Source organism: Larus michahellis, chromosome 2 (genome assembly GCF_964199755.1).
Source record: "Larus michahellis chromosome 2, bLarMic1.1, whole genome shotgun sequence".
NCBI classification, from domain to species: Eukaryota; Metazoa; Chordata; class Aves; order Charadriiformes; family Laridae; genus Larus; species Larus michahellis.
The window spans coordinates 169,188,108-169,210,574 of record NC_133897.1 but is presented as its reverse complement, the minus strand read 5'-3'; the positions used below and the strand labels follow the sequence as shown (position 1 = coordinate 169,210,574).

Genomic DNA, 22,467 nt, shown 5'->3' with positions numbered 1-22,467 from the left:
TTTGAAGGTCCCTTCCAGCCCAAACCATTCCACGGCTCTACGACTCAAGGCTTGCGGCAGATGCTGGGGAGGGCCGATGGAGAGGAAGGGTGGCTTGGGTGGGGACACCATCTCTTTCTTCCTCCCTACCAACGCCCGCAGCATTATTTCCATTAAATACAGCATTTGCAAAGAACTTCAAGTGGTTTTTAGCTCCCAGGGGAAGTCTGAAAGCCAGATAAAACACACACCCGCGTTACAGCACCCCAGTATTCATCCCGGCTCATGGCTCGAGTGCTGCGTCCAGTTTTGGGCCCCTCACCACAAAAAAAGACATTGAGGTGCCGGAGCGTGTCCGGAGAAGGGCAACAGAGGTGGTGAGGGGGCTGGAGAAGGAGGAGAAGGGTCTGGAGAACTTGTGAGGAGCGGCTGAGGGAGCTGGGGGTGTTCAGCCTGGAGAAAAGGGGGCCGAGGGGAGACCTTCTCGCTCTCCGCAGCTCCCTGAAAGGAGGGGGCAGCCAGGGGGAGGTCGGGCTCCTCTCCCAAGGAACAGGCCATGGGACAAGAGGGAACGGCCTCCAGTTGCGCCAGGGGAGGTTTAGGATGGATATTGGGGAAAATTTTTACACGGAAAGGGTTGTCAAGCATTGGAAGAGGCTGCCCAGGGCAGCGGGGGAGTCGCCATCCCTGGAGGGATTTAAAAGACGGGTCAACGTGGTGCTGAGGGACATGGTTTAGTGGTGGCTTTTGTCAGTGTTGGGTTGGTGGTTGGACTCGATGACCTAAAAGGTCCCTTCCAACCTAGACAATTCTACAATTCTGTGATTCTATTCCACCCCCAGCCCTCTGCATTTTACAGTTCTAACTCTTCGAGGCACGGACCCGGTGGCTGCAGCACATTCGGCACGACGGCGGCAGTGAAGGGCAGGAAAAGGCGAGATATCGGGGGGACAGAGCCCAGCTGGAGGCACCAACCTGGTGATAAACGTATTTCTACTGCATGATCACCCCGCAGCTCTGCGCTGCTGCCCAGACAACCAAACCCGGCAGCATTTGCCCCTGCGAGACTTGGAAGACGATGGCTTCAACCTCCTTCAGCCCAGCTGGAGCAGTGCTGCTCCCCGGCACGACACCCCTTCCCTCCATCTCCATTTCAACGCCGGGCAATGGCTCCAATTCACCGGCAAACGCGTCCCACCGCTGGTGTTGTCCCCAAACCACCCGCCCCGACACACCTTGACTCAGTGATAACCACAGGCTGCATCAACGCCGAAACCCAACACGCCCAACCGTGTCCTGGGCTCCATGTGGGGGAACAGAACAGAATGGGATGGGATGGAATGGAATGATGGAATCACAGAATCGTTTGGGTGGGAAGGGACCTTTAAAGGCCATCCAGTTCCAATCCCCTGCCCTGGGCAGGGACACCTCCCACCAGCCCAGGTTGCTCCGAGCTCCGTCCAACCTGGCCTTGAACCCCTCCAGGGATGGGGCAGCCACAGCTTCTCTGGGCAACCTGGGCCAGGGGCTCACCAGCTTCATCATGGAGAATTTCTTCCTTGTTTTTAATCTCAGTCTCCCCTCTTTTGGTTTAAAACCGTTGGCTCTCGTCCTGTGGCTCCCCTCCCTGCTCCAGAGTCCCTCCCCAACTTTCCCGGAGCCCCTTTAGGGACTGGAAGAGGCTGGAAGGTCTACCCGGAGCCTTCTCCAGGCTGAACCCCCCCAGCTCTCTCAACTCTTCCATGTGTGACTTTGTCTCATCAGGTCCAGTATCTGACCACCCTCCTGGTGAAGAAATGCTTCCTCACGTCCAGTCTAAACCTCCCCTGGAGCAGCTTTGAACCATTCCCAGGAGTCCTACCACTGGATCGCAGGGAGAAGAGCTCAGCTACATGCTGCTTGGTGCGCGCCGTTGTTCAATTCGCGGTCTCACGTTGGTTTCTGCCTAGAGTGTGGAGCTCATCGCTACAACACGGAGCAGAAAACGTGCTTTAACCTTCCCCCCATCGCCCCATCCTCTGTTGAGCGGAGGGCCATGGCGGCTCGCTCAGAAACACAGTGAAGGGGCTTGTTGAAATCATAAAGCAGTCAACGGAGCTTCCAAATGCAAAAGAGGATTACAAGAAGTCGTAAACCCAAAGAACAGGCAATTTAAGTGTTTTTTTTTTGTTGTGTTTTCCCCCCCCACCCCCCAGGTTACGCCGAACACTGCAGGTGTCACCTTTTGCTAATCCGGAGGCTTTCGAGCAGCCGCATCTTAATTCAGATTCTTCATTGTCGTGTGGGTTTATGTAAAAAGATACAAGGGATGATCGTATTAACTAAAACGTCTTATTTGGAATTTGTCTGCGTTCGCAAGTCTGCGAAGAAAGGTATAGAAATAGAGAAGGAAAAGAAGGAAGGAAAAAAAAAAAAAAGAAAAAAAGCCCCCGGCGGGCTAAGCGGAGCTCATCAACCGAGGTGGCATTTCAAAGTGACACGTTCAGTGAGTCAGACAAGTGACGGATCGCATCGCGCCGCCTTTTCCCCGGGAGCGAGTCCCCCGTGGGCTTTTCAGAAATGCCCAATTTGCTCAAGCACTCAAAAGAAGTCAAAATCCTCGGGGATGATGGAGGTGGGGGCTGGGGGGGGCGGGACGGGGACATTTATCTCTTCCTCCCCGCCCCGGGCAGGGGGAGAGGCTGCCAGCCTGGCCCCAAGCCCTCCGGCTGCTCCAGCTCATCCTGAAACTCGATTGAAATAGCTGGATTTTTAAAAAAAAAAAAGGAGGGTTTTTTTTTTCAGGTGCCAGAGGTCCCCAGCTTTCAGCCAACCTATCTCAATGATGAAAACCTCTCCATCTCTTCGCGGCATGGAGGGAAAAAGCCGCGGTTAAGCTTTTTCTTGCGGAACCGAGAGTAAAAGCGCTCAGAGAAGTGTAAATCCTCTGAGGGCGCTGAGCCCCTGGCCCAGGTTGCCCAGAGAAGCTATGGCTGCCCCATCCCTGGAGGGCTTCAAGGCCAGGCTTGACGAGGCTCTGAGGCTAGTTGAAGATGTCCCTGCCCACGGCAAGGGGGTGGACTTGATGGCCTTTAAAGGTCCCTTCCCACCCAAACCATTCCACCATTCTATGGTTTTCTCCAGGTTTCCACCGAAGGCTTTAATTTGGGTCTGAGCGTGATGCACCCACCCCGCATTTCCCATTGAAACGATTTTGGCCCCAGGTCGATACCGGTGCTCGGCTCCCACTTTTAACACTTCTCTTGGACCACCTTGGTTTAAAATACCCTCCGCGGGGTTAGGGGCAGCTGCCTCAGCAGGGCTTTGGATCTGCCTGCCGGGAAGATATTGGGTGACCTGCATCGGGGAGGGATAAAAAATCCATCAACCAGGGTCCGCCTAGGGTGAAACGAGAGCTCAAGTGGTCCAAAGAGAAGCAAAACCAGAGTAGACTGGGCTAGGATGGGCTAGGATGGGCTAGGATAGGATGGGGACGGGATGGGATAGGACAGAAATAGGATAGGATGGGATGGGATGGGATAGGATAGGACAGGATAGGATAGGATGGCATAGAAATAGAGTAGGATAGGATAGGATGGGATGGGATAGGATAGGATAGGATAGGATAGGATAGGATAGGATAGGATAGGATGGGATGGGATAGGATGGGATAGAAATAGAGTAGGATAGGATGGGATGGGATGGGATGGGATGGGATAGGATAGGATAGGATAGGATAGGATAGGATAGGATGGGATAGAAATAGATAGGATAGGATGGGATAGGATAGGATAGGATAGGATACGATAGAAATAGAGTAGGATAGGATAGGATAGGATGGGATGGGATGGGATGGGATAGGATAGAAATAGAGTAGGATAGGATGGGATAGGATAGGATACGATAGGATGGGATAGGACAGGAAAGGACAGGACAGGATAGGATAGGATAGGATAGGAATAGAGTAGGATAGGATAGGATGGGATGGGATAGGATAGAAATAGAGTAGGACAGGATGGCATAGGATAGGGATAGGAGAGCATAGGAGAGGATAGGAGAGGACAGGATAGAAACAGAGTAGGATAGGATGGGATAGGATAGGATAGAAATAGGATAGGATAGATATAGAGTAGGATAGGATAGGATAGGATAGGATAGAATAGAATAGAATAGAATAGAACAGAACAGAACAGAATAGAAAATAGAATAGCCCCATGGAGCTTGGAAAAGATGAAGGTCTGTTCGCACCAAACAGAACGGGATCATCATGGCCTATAAACCCGTCAAGGTAAAAGCCTGCAGCTCCTCAAAAGAAAAAAGTTATTTTAAGGAAATGTAGGGCCTTTTGTCATTGAGCCCTTAATTTCCTCTTGGTTTTCACTGTGAATTATCAACTTAATAACGCCGGGCAGTGTCTGGGCTACAGGTCCTCTCTATCTGCATCGTTGTTTTCCCTGTTGTTGGAGAAGAAGAAATTTAGCGTTCACATTTCTTCTTTCTCTCCAATCTTTTAATTTACGGGGGTAATTCATCAAGTCAAGCAGCAACTCAATAGGCGGCACCTTGGCAAAGCAGCGGATCGATAGCCACGGGCCACCTTCCTCAGCCCCGCGCTGGGCAGCAGAAAGGGAGAGCAACGAAAATCTCCCCTCGGAGACACAAATCCGAGATTCCATCTGCTGAAAGTCAACCAAAATCCCTACGCCTGGAGCGGCCGGACCTGAAGCAGAGACAGGGAAGCCGACGTACCCCGTGCGACGGCGAATGTGGAGAAGAAAACCCCCAAGATTAGGAGACGGGGCTCTGATAAAAGCAGCTCTTACTCCCCACTTCTGTTAAATTTTGCAAAAAAACTCTCGCGTCGCATTTTTTTTTTAACACTCCCCCCCCCCCCCCAAAATGCAAACCTCAGGGCTAAAATTTCCCCCAAATAGGGTCCACACTCAAACTATTCTATGATTCTATTCCCTAGGTACGAGGCCAGCAGCGGGGAGAACAGGTAGGTTTGCAACACGCTGCTTCCTCCGGTTCAGGTACCAGATGCAATCTCGGCCCCAAATTACCATCATTATTTACCGGATCGGCCACAAAAACCTCCTTGATGGGTAGTAGAGAAGTCTGCTGCAAGCTCCCGTAGCTAAATAGAGCCAGACCTACTTCACCCATAGCATTTTGCAGTAGATCTAAATTTAGTAATCTAAATTTAGTAATCTAAATTCAGTAATCTAAATTTAAATAGCCCGTGGAGTACGGTCCAAGACAGAGCAAGAGTGTGCTGTTGGGTTAAAGGGATTAATAACCGATGCAGGAGAGCGGAAGGTGCCCAGGGAGCCCCAGACTCCTGGGATTGTTCAGAAAACCTCACCTCATCGTAAAGGAAAGGCTCTGGAAAGCCCAAAGACTCACCCAAAATCCATTTTTCCCCCCTGCGCTGCCCAGAAAAGGAGCCGAAGTGACGCTGGGATTAGATTTCTGAAAATGCAAAGCCAGCTGAAACGAACCCGAACTTAGTTTAACTGTAAATTTATTCAAAAGCCCAAGAGAATCAACTGAAATTCAAGTCGCAGACGCCTTATTTGGCTATTTAAGGCGAGGACCTTCACCCTGAGCTTCCCTAGGAAGGAGATTCGGTCCTACAGCGACGACGCTACGTATTCCCTCCTCCACCCCAGCGCAACACGGGATCGGAGACGCGGTGAGAAAGCCGGGAGAGAACAAACACCCGCCTCGCCTCATTGCTGTAGAAACCCTGCAAGGACATTCCACCATCCCTGTCCTCCGACTCATCTTTTTCCGTTGTTTCCACCACCACGTCCCGTCGGTTTAATTGTCGTGGCACCAGTTGCCGCGTATTTAATGGACAGCAGCGCCATCGCCTTGGAAAGCCTTTTGTTTTTTTTTTTTGCGGGGGGCGGGGGGGGCGGGGCTGAAGGTCGGGAATGCCGAAGGGATGCTCGGGGGATGGCATTGGTCACCTCCCCAAGCAAAGAGCGCGAGAGCATCCTTCTGATGGATAACGGGCACGTGCCGGGCGATAAACCTCCCACGCCTGCGAGGTTCAGGCTGTGATGATGAATGATGGTTCGTAGGGAGCGGAGGGATAGGACAAAGGCGAACGGTTTTAAATGGAAAGAGGGGAGATTTAGATGAGATCTTGGGAAGAAATTCTTTGCTCTGAGGGTGGTGAGCCCCTGGCTCAGGTTGCCCAGAGAAGCTGTGGCTGCCCCATCCCTGGAGGGGTTCAAGGCCAGGTTGGATGGGGCTTTGAGCGACCTGGGCTGGTGGGAGGTGTCCCTGCCCATGGCAGGGGGTTGGACTGGATGGTCTTTAAAGGTCCCTTCCCACCCAAACCATTCTATAATTCTACGATTCACAACAACCCCAAGGTGTGGGGCCATCAGAAGGGTTACGGCGCTCATTTTGTGATCTAAGTTGGGTTTCAACAAGCCAGAATTTCTATCATTAAGGTCAACGGGGCCTCAAAGAGCCACGGAGGCTCTTGGCTAACTTGGATGTTGCTTGCTGAGTGACCCGCCACTCAATATCCCCCAGGCCTCATCAAGCCATCAAGTCCAGAAAGCCTCCTCCACATCCCTCCTGACACCCCAGCAATTAACGCCAGGAGCCAATCCGATCAGGAGAAGCTGAAATTTCAAAGTATTTTACACTTAAAACGACTCGGAATTTATTGACGACTGCAGTTCCAAGGGGGAAAATAGCCGAGCAAGCATCTTTCTGTAATGGGGTCAGCAGCCCGCATTGATTCGACGGGCGTCTCGGTCAGAAAGAAACGTCTCGGAGCAAGGACCTCCCGTGTGGCTGGAGAGGGAAGAAGCCGAAGGGATTTTTTTTTAAGCTCTTGAAACCTCCAAGAAGGAGCAAACTATGCCCAGGAGGATCGAGCAACATTAGCGTTAGCCAGACCTGAGGCTTCAGGTTAACACAGCGACGGCAATTCAAATTCCCACTCCTCGGCGAGGTTTTGGAGACCTGGCCCAAGTCTACCCTAGAGGAGCACTTGGAAGAAGGTCTAAAACACCTGGGGTGCTCTGCTCCCCAAGTCTCTCATCCCTGACTGATTGCTTCGGCACGGTGCTGCTCCACATCCAAACACGTCCAAGAACCAAAATCCCCCAGTTAGTCCATAATCCCACAAAGATGACCATTCCCATCTCATTCCCACTCTTAAAATTAAACTAAAAATGAAATTAATCATAGAATCATTGAATGGTTTGGGTTGGAAGGACCTTAAAGACCATCTAGTCCAAACCTCTGCTGTGAGCAGGGACATCTTCCACTAGACCAGGTTGCTCAAAGCCCTGTCCAACCTGACCTGGAATGTTTCCAGGGATGATCTATAAACTATAAAATAATCTATACTACGTTGCTTTGAGTCTTAAACGCCCTGGCTCTGGGCAGGACAATTTGGTTTACTACGACCACGTTATTTCACAGGAATAATTTCCTTTAAAAAAAATTGTTTAAGCCACCTGAAAAAAATAGTTCCTTGGTGCCGAGCCTTAGATAGCCGGGGCCGATGAACGCGGGCACAGCGTAGATCCAGAATTGCTGAGCCTCAGCAATAAAACAGTATTAATGGTAGGTAGATCACAGTTAGCGGAATAGCAAAGTGTTTGGGAGCTGGGGCTTGTTTCTGCACTAGCGATTTCAGTGCCAATGAACATTTTTTAGGAAAATACATCATTAACCTGAAAGGTTTAATGCTTCTTCGCTAACTGGCCTGACAGATGCAGGCAGCTCGAAAAAATCAGGGCAGGCTACCAAAGGAGCAGAGCTTCTTGCTTACGGCAGCTGGAGCTGGCGGAAAAGCTTGGAGTGGGATGGAGTTATCCCCAAAAAATCCAGCTTTTCCTACCGAGCAGGAGTTACCTGCTCAGGGTGCAAGTGCTGAGCCGGGGAGTTCTTCAATGGAAAAGCAACGTGCCACGAGGGCTGGCCAACACGTGGATCCTTAGCCAGCCCCTGGCGAGCAAACGGCTTCTGCCTAGGGAGTCATGCCGATGGATGAGCCCCAAAATTCGTCATGGTTCCCCCCCAAAACCCAAGACAACTATGTGGTAGCTCGAGTCCAGTTGTCCTGCATCCACCACACCACAGTCCTTGGGCAAACCTCTCCTTTGATGGTCACGAAATAATTTCAGTTCACCTCCCTTTTGGGGAACTAGGCTGAACCACATCTCCACATCTTCTACACGGGGTTAGAACAGCAGTCACTATAGCTCAATGGGCACAGAATCATCGAATTGTGGTTTGGGCTGGAAGGGACCTTCAAAGATAATCTAGTCCAACCCCCCTTGCCATGGCCAGGGACATCCTCCACTAGACCAAGTTGCCCAGAGCCCCGTCCAACCTCACCTGGAATGTTTGCAGGGACGGGGCATCGACCACAAGGGGCAACGGGCACAAACTGGAGCACGGGAAATTCCATCTCAACGTAAGGAAAACCTTCTTTACGTTGAGGGTGCCGGAGCACTGGCACAGGCTGCCCAGAGGGGTTGTGGAGTCTCCTTCTCTGGAGATCTTCCAAACCCATCTGGATGGGTTCCTGCCCGACCTGCTCTAGGTGACCTGCTCTTGGCAGGGGATTGGACTGGATGGTCTCCAGAGGGCCTTCCTAACCCCCACCATTTTGTGATTCCGTGATTTCTCCATGCACCGTCCAGCAACCATCACAAAACCACATCTGTTTAAGGAGACCGCAAAACCATCACCTAATGCTGGCTCCATCCCTCTCCCCAAGCTGGACTGGGTCCCGCTCTCTGTACGCTCCCGGATCAGGGCACGATGGATTTTTTTAGTCGCTCGCATGAACGAGCTCCTCATCCATCGATCGATACGCCACGTGGTGCCTGGGTCACCAGCCTGGAAACTGCTGAGCAAGGCAGGGAGAAAGCTCTTCATCACAAACAGCAGCCAGAGAAAGGCTTTTCCATTTGCTCGGCATTCCGAGCTGCTTCTCCTGACAAAGAAGCCACTTGTCTTAATGATGCTTTTGGAGGAACACCACCAACCGGCCACGGCTTGTGCGACAACGGGAGTTTTGCTGCTTTTTCATGCTAAATAAGTTCAATGGAGTCTTGTAGAATCATGGAATGGTTTGGGTGGGAAGGGACCTTAAAGATCATCGAGTCCAACCCCCTGCCGTGGGCAGGGACATCTTCAACTAGCCCAGGTTGCTCAAAGCCCCGTCCAACCTGGCCTGGAATGTCAGGCAAAATCAGAGCTCAGGATCCAGCCTGACGCTCCGGCAGCTCCCGGCCTTCATCCGTTAACTCCATAAATACCCCTGAGCCTTGCAGCTCGTAAGGATCTGGAAAGAAATCCAACGCGTGACTGTCAGCAGCGCTGCATCCCCTGCTTGGCAATAGCTATTTCAGGACAGCGGGAGAAAACAAAGACCTCTGCTCCGTCCTGACATGCATCTGCAGTAATTTCAGCGAGGGGGAAAGCGCTGACAAGGCAGAGACTGAATTCTAAACGCCACCTTAGGAAATAATAAAACTTTTCTATCAAAGCGAATCGGTTGCACGTCGGCCTGAGTTTTTGCTCATCCCTTTCAAATAAAATAAAAAAAAGGGAAATCCTGCTCCGGCAGGCAAAAGCCGTCGGCTGCGTGTATTAACGCCGCGCTGCTTTGACGGGGAAGGGATGTGACTCGCTTTGCAATGTCAGGGGAAGGTTAGCGGGCTGACGCGGCGGAGATTCGACGGGGTGTAACTCTCGCAGCGCCGGTCGGCGGCAGGGAAACCACGGCGCGGTGATGACGCTGTCGGGAGATGCGAATAAAGGTTGGTTTGGCGGGTAGCGGCAGGGTCCGTTCCCGCAGCGGGAGAGCGGGATCTCGAAACGTTAGGGCTTGGAAAAAGAGAAACGAAACTTCCATTTGACGGGGATCGGCGGAGGAACGGAGTGGAGATGTTGGCTGCAAGGTTGACCCGCTGGCTGATGCCCTCACGCTTCCCGGTGGTGTTTAGGAGTAAGACATTTTTGTACGCTGAGGTTGGTGAGCCCCTGGCCCAGGTTGCCCAGAGAAGCTGTGGCTGCCCCATCCCCGGAGGGGTTCAAGACCAGGTTGGACGGGGCTCGGAGCCACCTGGGCTGGTGGGAGGTGTCCCTGCCCAGGGCAGGTGGGTTGGAACTAGATGGTCTTTAAAGGTCCCTTCCCACCCAAACCATTCTACGGGTAGACAAAACCCTCCCCGCTGTACCCAGAGATCTCCATCAGTGCAAAAGGCGGCAGCAGAACCTCCACGTTGAAGCCTGAAGAGATGCAGGAGCAATGGGTAAGTGCAGCTGGAGATGTCTGTTCTCACCTCACCTGCTTTGTGCACCAAACAAGATCCAAAGCTACATGCTTTCCAATTCGTGGAATCAAACCATTGCTTTTAGGGGCTTGGTTTTTTGTTTTAAATACATCAATTATACAGAAACTGTTTCCGAAACTTACAGCTTTGGCACGTTGGTGATGGCTCTCAAAGTTGACTTTCCTGGATCAGTCCCCTGAACGTAATCAGTAAATCTCAAGATTTCCACCTTTTTGCACTCAACCATCTCCTCAAGTGCTTACTGACCCCTTCCAGCATCTCCGGATTCAAACCATATTCTTTCCTATTAAAAACCGTTTCTAATTTGCCCGACTAGGTCGGATGGAAAGGAACCACGGGGGAAAAAAAATAAAAGCACAAAAGCAAGGTGCCGGAAATGTCAAGCTAATTTAAGAAACTATGAAAAGCAGAGAGGAACCAAGACCACGGGGACGCGATGGGGACGCAGAGCTCGCTCCAGACCACCATTGAGTGTTGAAGGCCACCACAGGGATGCTCAGGAGCTCCTAAGGGGGAGCGGGGGCTCAGGTGTAATCTCAGACTACCATAATCCCCCATAATCATGGTCCACCGTGGTCCCAACCATACTGTTACCGCTCTACCTTCTGTGGTAACCCTTTTCTAGGATAAAGTCTGGCACAAACTAGACTTTCCCAGGGCAAGACTCTCCCAGCAGACAGAGTTTGACCACTCTCCTCCCTACCACTTACCATCTCCTTCCAGAGTAGATGATGAGCTTGAGGGGAACACGCTAAGGAAGCCATTCTACGAGTGTCAGAGCCTATTTCACTTCACGCCATCCTCAGCCATTCCGTATTTATTAGATTGGAGGTCAGATCGGTTTTAAGTTTGTTTTTTTTTTTTTTTTTTTTTTTTTTTTAGAGTTAGGTACGAGCTGCACTGCCCCGAAGTTAACGGAGTATTTCATAACTGCGTTCTCTGACAAGTTCGGGCTCTGCAGGGCATCGTGCTCTTCCACTTGAGTTGTCATCTTCAGTCTCCCAGATACCAGAGACTCATAGAATCATCTAGGTTGGAAGGGACCTTTAAGATCATCGAGTCCAACCGTTTTAACCCAATGCTGCCAAGTTCACCACTAACCCGTGTCCCTCAGCACCACGTTCAAACCACCCAAACTACCCCAAATTACTTCTCGCCTTTGGGAGAGCGCTGGGATTTACACCAAGAAGGGCTGACCCTCACCGAGAAGCATCCCCCGCCTCCACGCGCACATCTCCTTCACCTTCAGAGGAAGCCTCAAGCAACTAGTACCACGACAGAGGCTCGTTAATGAGAGCGATGCAGCGGATCCTCATCCTGCCTATGGGTTTTTGGGACCATGGTTGTATGAAGGAGAGGCGTTCCTCGAGCAGGGGGACGCCGGGGACAAGACAGCTTCGTGTGCCAACCTCCACAAACCCCAGGTCTCCTACGTCTCTGTCAGTCTACACACGCCTGCTGAAAGACGACTGCCCTAGAAGACATTTTTGGGTCCAAAGCCAGAATGATCAATGTCTTGGAAAGACGTGAAAGAGAAGATGAAACTCTTGCCCCCAGGCTCCTAAGTCTAACTCGGTACCTCCAGCTTTTGTTTCTGGTAATAAAATGAACAAAAAAAAAAAAAAAAAAAAAAGACATTCCAGGAAGAAACAGAGCTGCAGTTCTCCACCCACGGCCGCGCCGGAGGAGGAAAGCACACTGCAAGAGAGGGACAGAGTACAGAAATGTATAAATAACTTCTCCCAGTTGCACAACAACCACCTACTCTGTTCAGAAATTAAAAAAAAAAGAAAAAACATCTCATACTCTGTCTCCGGCAGCACGGTTCGACTTGCATTGGAAAAAGGACAGGGAAAATGAGCATAATAAAGTGATCCCCAGCGAGCCTGGAGTCCACAGAATCATAGAATCATGGAATGGTTTGGGTGGGAAGGGACCTTAAAGATCATCTAGTTATGACCCCCCTGCCCTGGGCAGGGACACCTCCCACCAGCCCAGGTTGCTCCAAGCCCTGTCCAACCTGGCCTTGAACCCCTCCAGGGATGGGGCAGCCACAGCTTCTCTGGGCAACCTGGGCCAGGGGCTCACCACCCTCACAGCAAAGAATTTCTTCCTGAGATCTAGGTCTGAATCTTCACTCCTCTACTTAAAAAGTTTAAACCTTTTAACAAGCAGGATCTTTTTCTTTTCAATGCCAGCCTGCCACCCCAGACGTTAAAAGGGCTTTGAGGGTCCTCTTTCCTGCTGTGTGTGGGGTGGTTGAAGGCATCTCAGACACTCTTCTGCTCCGTGCTGCATCATCCCAGCCGTCCCCTTGTGCCATTCAAAGGCAGAGCCGACTGATGACAGCGTTTGGATGGAAAACCATCATGTAATTTAGTCGTCTGGAGGAGGGCTGGAGCCTCTCTGCTGGGAGGACAGGCTGAGAGAGCTGGGGGGGTTCAGCCTGGAGAAGAGAAGGCTCCGCGGAGACCTTCCAGCCCCTTCCAGGCCCTCAAGGGGCTCCGGGAAAGCTGGGGAGGGACTCTGGAGCAGGGAGGGGAGCCACGGGATGAGGGGGAAGGGTTTTAAACCAAAAGAGGGGAGATTGAGATTACAAATAAGGCAGAAATTCTCCATGATGAAGCTGGTGAGCCCCTGGCCCAGGTTGCCCCGAGAAGCTGTGGCTGCCCCATCCCTGGAGGGGTTCAAGGCCAGGTTGGACGGGGCTCGGAGCAACCTGGGCTGGTGGGAGGTGGCCCTGCCCAGGGCAGGGGGTTGGACGCGATGGCCTTTAAAGGTCCCTTCCCACCCAAACCATTGCATGATTCGATGAATTCGGCAGCTGAAAAACACGCGGCAGGCGGATCGCTTGCTTTCTGCAGACCCCCATGGAGCTGGGTTTGAGAGAGGCTGTTTGGGCCACCCCCGCTCACTCGGCTGCTCTGGAATCACAGAATCATAGAATGGAAGAGGTAGGCACCCACGCAGGGGCAACACGGCATGGCAGAACCGACGGTGTCTGCACCAAACCTCCCCTAAGTCCTCTGGTGCCTTTTCCTCGCTGGAGATAACGAACACGAGATTTGCAACCCAAGAGTAATTTGCAATCTAAATTACACGCCCTCAGTAATTCCCGGCCCCGGTTCAACTGGGGCAACACGTATTTAGATACGGCATCGCTGCAGGCGGTTCACTCGAAATGCTTTCTGAGAAAGCTCCTGGGCCGTTTGCTCCCAGCTCGCCGGGTTCTTCTTCAGCGCTTCTGGAAGCCAAACCACCGAGGATTATTTTTGCATAGGGCTGAGCCTCCCAGCTCTCCCTGCCAGCTCGACACTGGGAACTTACAGCTCGTGCCAGCTCCTTTCCGTTCTGAAGAAATAGATATCTGGATAACCCGGAACGCCGCTTTTAAATATTAATAATCACCATCACTATGGGAACTGCAGAGACCTCGCATAAGCCTTCGCTTCTTTGCAAAAGGTCGGCTCGAGCAACAAAAAGCGAGTACAAACGAAATTAGCCTTCCCCTAATCATGGGCGAGCCGCGAGGAAAACCTCGTAAAACGCGGAAGGGACAAACTTAAGTGCTGCCGTTTGTGGAGGATTTGCTTCGCGCGTAGAAGCTGCCTTGCCCACGGCCAAGGGTTCAGCTGGGATAGAGTTGACTCTCTTACGAGCAGGTGGTAGGGTGTTATGTTTTGGGTTTGGGATGGGAATGGTGTTGACAACCCACTAATGATTTGGGTTGTTGCTGAGCTCTCAAGGCCTTTCCCGCTCCTCGTGCCACCCCACCAGCAAGTAGGCTGGGAGCGCGCAGGAAGTTGGGAGGGGAAACGCGTCCAGGACGGATGATCCCAACTGACCAAAGGGATAGTCCATGCCGTATGATGCCGTACTCATATACAGCTGGGGGAAGAAGAAGGAAGGAGGGGATGTTTGGAGTTTACGGCATTTCTCTTCCCAAGTTAACCGTTATCCAAGATGGAGCCCTGCTTTCCTGAAGATGGATGAACACCTACCTGCCGATGGGAAGTGGTGAAGGAATTCTGTGCTTTGCTTTGCTGGTGTATGCAGCTTTTTCTCCACCTGTTATACTGTCTTTATCTCGATGCATGAGTTTTTCCTTACTTTTGCTCTTCTGCTTCTCCCCCCATCCCGCTGTGAGTAAGAGGCTGCATGGTCCTAGCTTCTGTCTGGGGTTAAACCATGACCATCACACGCAGGGCAGGGGAACGTTCATCTCCCTCTGATCAAGGGGAAGCATCATTTCAACCTGCTGCGTTCTCCCCACCACGAGCTGACTCCGCTCTCAGGAGCTGAGACCCAAGAGGGATGTCTGATGTTAGAATCATAGAATTGCCCAGGTTGGAAGGGACCTTTCAGATCATCGAGTCCAACCATCAACCCAACACTGACAAAAACCATCACTAAACCATATCACTAAGCACCGCGCCTACCTGGCTTTTAAATCCCTCCAGGGATGGCGACTCCACCACTGCCCTGGGCAGCCTCTTCCAATGCTTGACAACCCTTTCCATGAAGAAATTCTTCCTAATAGCCATCCTACACCTGCCCTGGTGCCTCTTGAGGCCGTTTCCTCTTGTCCCATGGCCTCTTCCTTGGGAGAAGAGCCTGACCCCCGTCCTGGCTGCCCCCTCCTTTCAGGGAGCTGTAGAGAGGGAGAAGGTCTCCCCTCGGCCCCCTTTTCTCCAGGCTGAACACCCCCAGCTCCCTCAGCCGCTCCTCACCAGACTTGTGCTCCAGACCCCTCACCAGCTCTGTTGCCCTTCTCTGGACACGCTCCAGCACCTCAATGTCTTTTTTTGTGGTGAGGGGCCCAAAACTGGACACAGCACTCGAGGTGGACCGTGCACCATCTCAGGGCTCCCAAACCAGAAAACCCACCCTTGCTGCAACACCCTGCTTCCGCCGGGAATCAAAACCCCTGCGATTTGGGATGAGATTCACCACCAGAGACGTCAGGCGTGACAGCAAGGAGCCGTCCCCAGAAGGGCAAGAGGCTGCCTCCCAAGTATTTCTGCTCGCAGAGGCTCCCGTAGAGGTTTCCTACCTCTTTTTGCCCCCAAGTGTAAATAAAGCAGCGTGTAACGATGTCGTGTTTTAACCCACCGCCTGATCTAAGCCCACCGCTCGCTCACACAAGACCTGTTGGACCAAGCAGCCACCGGAACTTCAGCCCCTCTCAGCTCCTGCACTGTATATACAAAATACGTGTCCCAGTAGGACGATGAGAGTAGGTAGTTTCCATTTCCATCTTTGTCTCTGTTCCCATAGAAACTAAACTAAAATGGAGACGGTGAAAGAAAATTAAAGCTTCAATAAAGGAATCTACTAGGAAATGGCATGTGAGCGGGTGTGGGGAATAGCTGACGGATAAACGAGGAGAGCAAAAGGCAACAAAAAACTAAGGCCATGGCAAGAAGACTAAATTCAAACACGAGGGGCGTTCCCACATTAAAGTCTTCTTGATTTGAGGATAAAACTGCATGAATAAATGGTGTCAAACCGAGATGTCAAAAAAAAAAAAAAAAAAAAAAGCTTGAAGATGTCACGGATGAAATGAACCGTAACGAGACGGTATCTGGTCATGGGTTTAGAGCCTCCCTGTCTTCGCGGTGAGACGGCACTGAGGGTCAGCCAGGACCCTGGAGGAATCCCAAAGGGCTCTCACGTGCTCTTCCCTATCCCAGGTGTCAGGAGTTACTGGGAAGGAACAAACAGGCCGGAGACACATCGTAGGGCAAGTCCGTTGAGAAGCGTTCACGTCTTACACGTTTGTGCTGTTGCAGTCCTTTACGTAAAACATAAAAAATATATATATATATATATGGATATGGTGTAAGGGAGAACTTTGTAGAGTGGAGACGATGGTTGGACTCGATGATCCCAAGGGTCTTTTTCAACCTAAATGATTCTGTGATTCTATGATTCTATATACACTAGACCTAGGGAAGGGTAGCCAGGAGAGTTTGGAATGTAAAAATCCCAAAGGATCGTAAAACACAGCCAAAGACTATTTTAGATCAGCAGAGACACCGCTGAAAATCCAGTTTCACATTATGCCTAAAAAGTAACGCAGAGGAGAGGACTAGGAAATGATTACTCATGGGTTTTTGGGTTTGGGTTGTTTTTTTTTTTTTTTTTCGGGATGCGTTTTATCGGTTGCTCTGGAGTTATCAGGCAGTAGGTTTAAAAGACGACGAAAGGAAATGACTTTTCATAGCGCCTAATTAAGCCGTGGAATGCATTCAGCGACGCAGCCAAAACCCATAAATAGGTTCAAAGGAGAATTAGCCGAGTTCAAGGAGGACAAGCCCATCGGTAGCTATTAAACAGGCTATTCCAAGGTTAGGAAATCCCCAGAAGCAGCAAGGTACTGGGGGTGGGGAAGGATCACCTGGACATTTTTCCCTTTCCCAAGGGAAACCTTTGTCGCGGAGAGCGGAGTTGAAGCCGTAGGAAGCTTTTCTACCCTTCCCGTCGCCCAACGTCCCATTTTGCAGCGATGACTTTGGCATCGTTACATCCCTTCTGGCCTAGAGGACACAGGGATAAGACACCAGCTCGCAGATAAAAAAAAAAAAACCGACAAAAAAAACCCAACCCCGCGGCTTCAAAGGACAGCTTCAGAAAGAGGATAGGAGGGATCCGATTTCTCTCCCTCTTATCGGAGCGAGTTCGGCCGCTTTCTGGCGAACGCCGACGCTCCCAATCCAAACTTCACAGCGCGAGCATTAGCTAGGCGTTATCTCCTTTAAACTCGGGGAAGAAAAAAAAAAAAAAGAAAAAAAAAAATTAAAAAAAAAAAAAAAGTCTCGAAAGCTGCCAGAAAGCAGATAACACAAACAGGCAGAGATGAATCGAGTATCTGCATGAAAGCAGCAAATTCGCCGGGCTGACCTCGAGCTTCTCAAAGTCGCTCGAGCATTTTAGCCGGAGGCTTATGTGATCCCGTATCTCTCCCTACGCCGATTAATAACTTTTTTAGCTTGTCGGCTTGTTTCAAGCAAGTTGGAGAGGTCAAGGTCTCGAGGATATCGGCCTCTGAGAAGTTTTGTTTTAAAGGAAAAAGGATGGCTGAGGACAGAAGGACACGAATCGTCCCTTTGCTGAGGACCGGAGAGTTCAGCCCGCGTGTCGTGGGAGAGGCAGCAGAATTGTTCGCTGCCGTTGCACGTTCAAAAAGGGTGGAAGAGAGCCCTGGAGGGTACCATGGGATGAGCCAGAGAGGGAAAGAGTCTTCCAGTCTCTTCCAGTCCCTAAGGTCCCTTCCACTCCCTAAAGGGGCTCCAGGAAAGCTGGGGAGGGACTCTGGAGCAGGGAGGGAGACACGGGACATGGGGGACGGTTTTAAACTCAAAGAGGGGAGATTGAGATTAAAAATAAGGAAGAAATTCTCCATGATGAAGCTGGTGAGCCCCTGGCCCAGGTTGCCCAGAGAAGCTGTGGCTGCCCCATCCCTGGAGGGGTTCAAGGCCAGGTTGGACGGGGCTTTGGGCAAGCAGGTCTAGTTGAAGATGTCCCTGCCCAGGGCAGGGGATGGGACTCGATGCTCTTTAAGGTCCCTTCCAACCCAAAACATTCTATGATTCAGCACAGACCTCCACTGAACACCCAAAAGATCCATCAGCCCAGCAGAAGAACTTTATTATCAAGTATCCATAATTTTTTTTCTTTAATATTTATTTAAAATCTCTAAGACCACGTGGGCTTCCAGCCAAACCAGATCCAAACCGCGTCTTTTCAGCCAGACCAACTACCAAGACACCTTACGTTGACTTGTCTTACACTTTAGTCACTTGGAGATGCTCCAGCACCGGGGTTTGCGGGGCAGTTTTGGGAGAAGCAGAGTTGCTTTTCCAGGGTGGCTCTCACCCAACCTCCGAGGTGGGACCGAGCTGGGTGCCGGGTGAAGCTGCATCTCCTCAACCCAACGGAGCAGATGGTTTCCACCTTGAAGATGGATCGTTTTGGATGGTGGCTTCATCTGTGCTGGCACTCTAAGAACATGCCATATGTATCTCCCCGAATCAGGTCTAGACATTAGTACAACTTCAGTGTCAGTGTTGTATTCACAAACCCAAATTTTCAGTGCAGAAGTTTCTACAAAATCAGACTGAAGATTACCCGAGCGCCGGGACTTGCCAACACTAACTCAAATCCTTCTTCAAAAAAAAAAAAATAAATATAAATCCTTCTTCAAAAAAAAACAAAAACCCATAAATCTTATTTTGCTTTTCCAATCCCAATCTTCAGACGAAAGATGATTAACGTGTTATTAATAGCGATAATCTCTCTGCGATATTGGAAGTGCGAAATATTGAGCGGAAGGCTTTGAACTTTAAGCCATTTGGCAAAAGCCTATAAACAAGCAGTAACTTGTAGCAATTCAAGAAAAATCAAGACTGATCGGAAACGAAGGCAGAAACGTGCCCCCCCCCGCCCCCATACTTCTGCAAAAAGGAATTCTGCTGATCTCAAGAGCCCCCATTTCCATCCCGAGACGGGGAAAACAACCACACCAGGGGCCGTATATCAAACACCACAAAGCTGAGCTCCCGGCCAGCAAAGTCTATAAAAATATTGGCAAACACGTTCTTATTTTTTTTTTCCCTCCCCAAAATTCCTCGTGGCTGTTGGCCCAGCTGCGCCGCTGCCTGGCAGAGCGACTCGTGCTGGCAGAGCCGATGCAGAGCTGGGGCCCTGTTGCGGCTCAGTCTTTTTTTCTCCCCGTTTTTGCCCATTTTACTCCACTTCGACGTTTTCTCCGTGCTCCAAAGCTAAAGCTGGGATGTCCCTCGTTCACAACGGTTTGATCCCGGGGTGCAGTGATCCCGTCCTCTGTATTTTCTTAGCCCTGCAAGACCTGCTATCCTAAAAGTTATTTTTTTAAAAGGGGGGGAAAAAAAACCACCCCCAAAACTTCCTTCAGGACAAATAGAAAGGGACAAGCTCCAAGAGACACGATGTGGATGGAGGACTGATATAAGGAAGACACGTTTTATGCTGAGGGAAAGGATGGGGAGGGATTCTTGATCAGGGAGGGGAGCCACGGGACGAGAGGGACGGTTTTAAACTCAAAGAGGGGAGATTGAGATGAGATATTGGGAAGAAATTCTTGGCTGTGAGGGCGGTGAGCCCCTGGCCCAGGTTGCCCAGAGAAGCTGTGGCTGCCCCATCCCTGGAGGGGTTCAAGGCCAGGTTGGACGGGGCTTTGGGCAACTTGGGCTGGTGGGAGGTGTCCCTGCCCGGGGCAGGGGGTGGCACTGGGTGGCCTTTAAAGGTCCCTTCCCACCCAAACCATTCGGTGATTCCATGCCTGACATCCTTGAGCTCTGGGGACAGGAGGAGCAGCATCCCTAAGGACGGGGGCTGATCATATTTAGGGAAAAAAAAGCTGAGTTAAGGCCAGAGCTCTCACCCGGCAGCTGGGCAGGCATTCCAGCACGGACGGTGGCAGCTGCTGAATCCCGACCCTACTCTCCACGTCTGCAAGACACCCTTTCCTTGAACTGCTATTTTTTTTTAGTTTTTTTAAAACTCGTTGATTAAGAAAAACGTCATGTCGATGCAGCCGTAATTTCAGTTTGACCCAATCCTGAAGGGCAAAGACTTAATTTACTGCTTCAAAACCAAACCTGGATGGAAAAAAGCCCAAGTGACATGTCTTAGACCGGTGGCAACGTGACAGACCTTCAACGAGCAGGAGATTTATGACCGTGACCTGCCCGGCATCTCTAAGGTGTCACAGGGCCACTGCAAGAGTCGGGTCCCCCAAGCCATCGGGGTCTGAAGGCAGTGGAAAAAGGACAAAAATCCCCCCCACACCAGTAAAACTTCACATTTCTTTGCTAATTCGAGTGGTATCAGGGCAGAGGAGCTTAATACCGTTGTGCAGATGTAACGTGGGGAAGTTTACAGCATAGGATTGCAGTCCCGTAAATACACATCCCGAAATACTTAAATTCCAGCCGCGGTAGACCAGGTTGTCCCCAAGTGCCAAGTTTGTCCTTTCCCAAGAGTTCTCACGCCAACCACCACCGGGAGGAAAAGGAGAATATTTGATAACGCCGGCCAATGAGGAATAATCCGCGATAACCTCATTTTATCTTCCGTCCTCACCGGCACGGCAGGGGTGTCTGGAAAAGGTTGTTTTTGGTTTTTTTTTTCGCAGATTGGCTAAACCGAACGGCAAGTTGCGGAAAGCGAGCCTTGAAAGCACACCCCGTGCTTTTGAACTCCGAAATATTTAAGAAATTGGAGGTCTGCGGAAGACCGGCGGGGGGTGGGGGTGGGGGTGTGTCGGCGGGGGCTGGGGTGGGTGGTGGGGGGGGTGGAAATACGAACACCAGATCTGACATACAGAGAAAAATATGCGTCCTCCCCGCGGGCTCGCCAGAGCAAGATTAAACATTGGCACAAGCTCCGCTGGGGTCGAGCAAATACCGAGCAGGGTCTCAAGGGTGTTTTTGCGGAGGGCAAGGCAGAAGGACCTCGGCCAAACTCAGGCGCCAGCTCGGGGCAGCTGCTCGCGAGCAGGTGATTCGCCCCGTTTTGAGGCCAAAAGCGGCCACCTGTCACCGGCCTGACATCATTTTGATTCCCCATCGCGGCTGGGCTGGGGACAAGGGGAGGAACCGAGGAGGAGGAGGAGGAGGAGGAGGAGGAAGAGGGATGGGTGATCTTGGGATGACTCATGCCAAGCGGGGCTGCAGAAAGCCCTGGGGATGAAAACAAACAATCCTTGTTTCCCCAAGACGTCAAACTCGATTTAACCCTTGCGGTCGCGGCTTGCCGTAAACGCAGAGTTCGACCCTAAAAAAATCCCCGCGACGACGGGAGCAATTAGAACCTGTAAGACGAGATGACCTTTCTGGATAACGGCAGCGAGATTACCAGCAAGAGTCTGCTCCCGCCTAAATATCAGATAACCTCTCGGTCCCCCTCTGATAGGAAGAAAACATTAGGATGCAGCGCTCCCCCCTCTTCCCGAGCGTGATGCGGGGATATTTATAGGACTAGGAGATAATGCTGTGAAACGTGAAGCGCTCGTTGCTTCAAAGCAAAAGACACTGGACGACAAAATCTCATTTAGCAGAAGAACCTCCTCCCAAGTGGCAGGGAGAAGCTTGCAGCACACAGCTCGACCCAGCGCAAAATCCTTTGCAGAAACGCAGGAGAGAATTTGCAACCGTGAACTGGATCCGTTGCCCAAGTTGGAGTTGGCCAAGCCCCTTCCCTGCCCTCCGCGTGCCGTATTTCACTGCCAGAATCATACGATTATAGAATCATTGAATGGTTTGGGTGGGAAGGGACCTTAAAGACCATCTAGTTCCATGCCCCCCACCATTGGCAGGGACATCTTCCACTAGACCAGGTTGCCCAAAGCCCCATCCAACCTGGCCTTGAACCCCTCCAGGGATGGGGCAGCCACAGCTTCTCTGGGCAACCTGGGCCAGGGGCTCACCAGCTTCATCATGGAGAATTTCTGCCTTATTTTTAATCTCAATCTCCCCTCTTTTGGTTTAAAACCCTTCCCCCTCGTCCCGTGGCTCCCCTCCCTGCTCCAGAGTCCCTCCCCAGCTTTCCCGGAGCCCCTTGAGGGCCTGGAAGGGGCTGGAAGGTCTCCGCGGAGCCTTCTCTTCTCCAGGCTGAACCCCCCCAGCTCTCTCAGCCTGTCCTCCCAGCAGAGGGGCTCCAGCCCTCCCGGCATCTCTGGGGCCTCCTCCGGCCCCACTCCAGCAGCTCCGTGTCCTTCCTGCGCTGAGAACACGCGATAGAAAACCAAAATCCTCCATCGTTTGCTCCAAACACAAGCACCGGCAAAAAAAACCAACAAAAAACAGAGGCAAACCGGAGGGGAAACGCCTGCTGCCTACACCGAACCCTGGCCATATGTTCCGCTGTTATAAATCACTCCGATAGCACGCCGCGTGCTCGGGCGCAGAATCCAAGCGCTCGGCACAGTTGGTGCGAAATCTGTCAGTCAGGCTGCCAGGATGATTTAAAAGGGAGTTCGAAAAGCAGGTTGCTCCCCATCTCCCCCTTCCCCCCCCAAAAAACCTTCTCCCCGTCTAGGAGAAATACGGGTCTGCACCTTCCCAGCGGAGCCCCGGACATCCAGCTGCGATTCCTTACCTTACCCATTCCCCTGCCCTCC

The 22,467-nt window shown here is 51.4% G+C and overlaps 1 protein-coding gene across 6 annotated transcripts in view; it reads right to left on the bottom strand.

Moving 5' to 3' along the window:
• The window catches only part of ARHGAP39 (Rho GTPase activating protein 39), a 166,438-nt gene that overhangs the window by 66,809 nt on the left and 77,162 nt on the right, over positions 1-22,467 (bottom strand). The gene's annotated exons all lie outside the window — the stretch shown is intronic.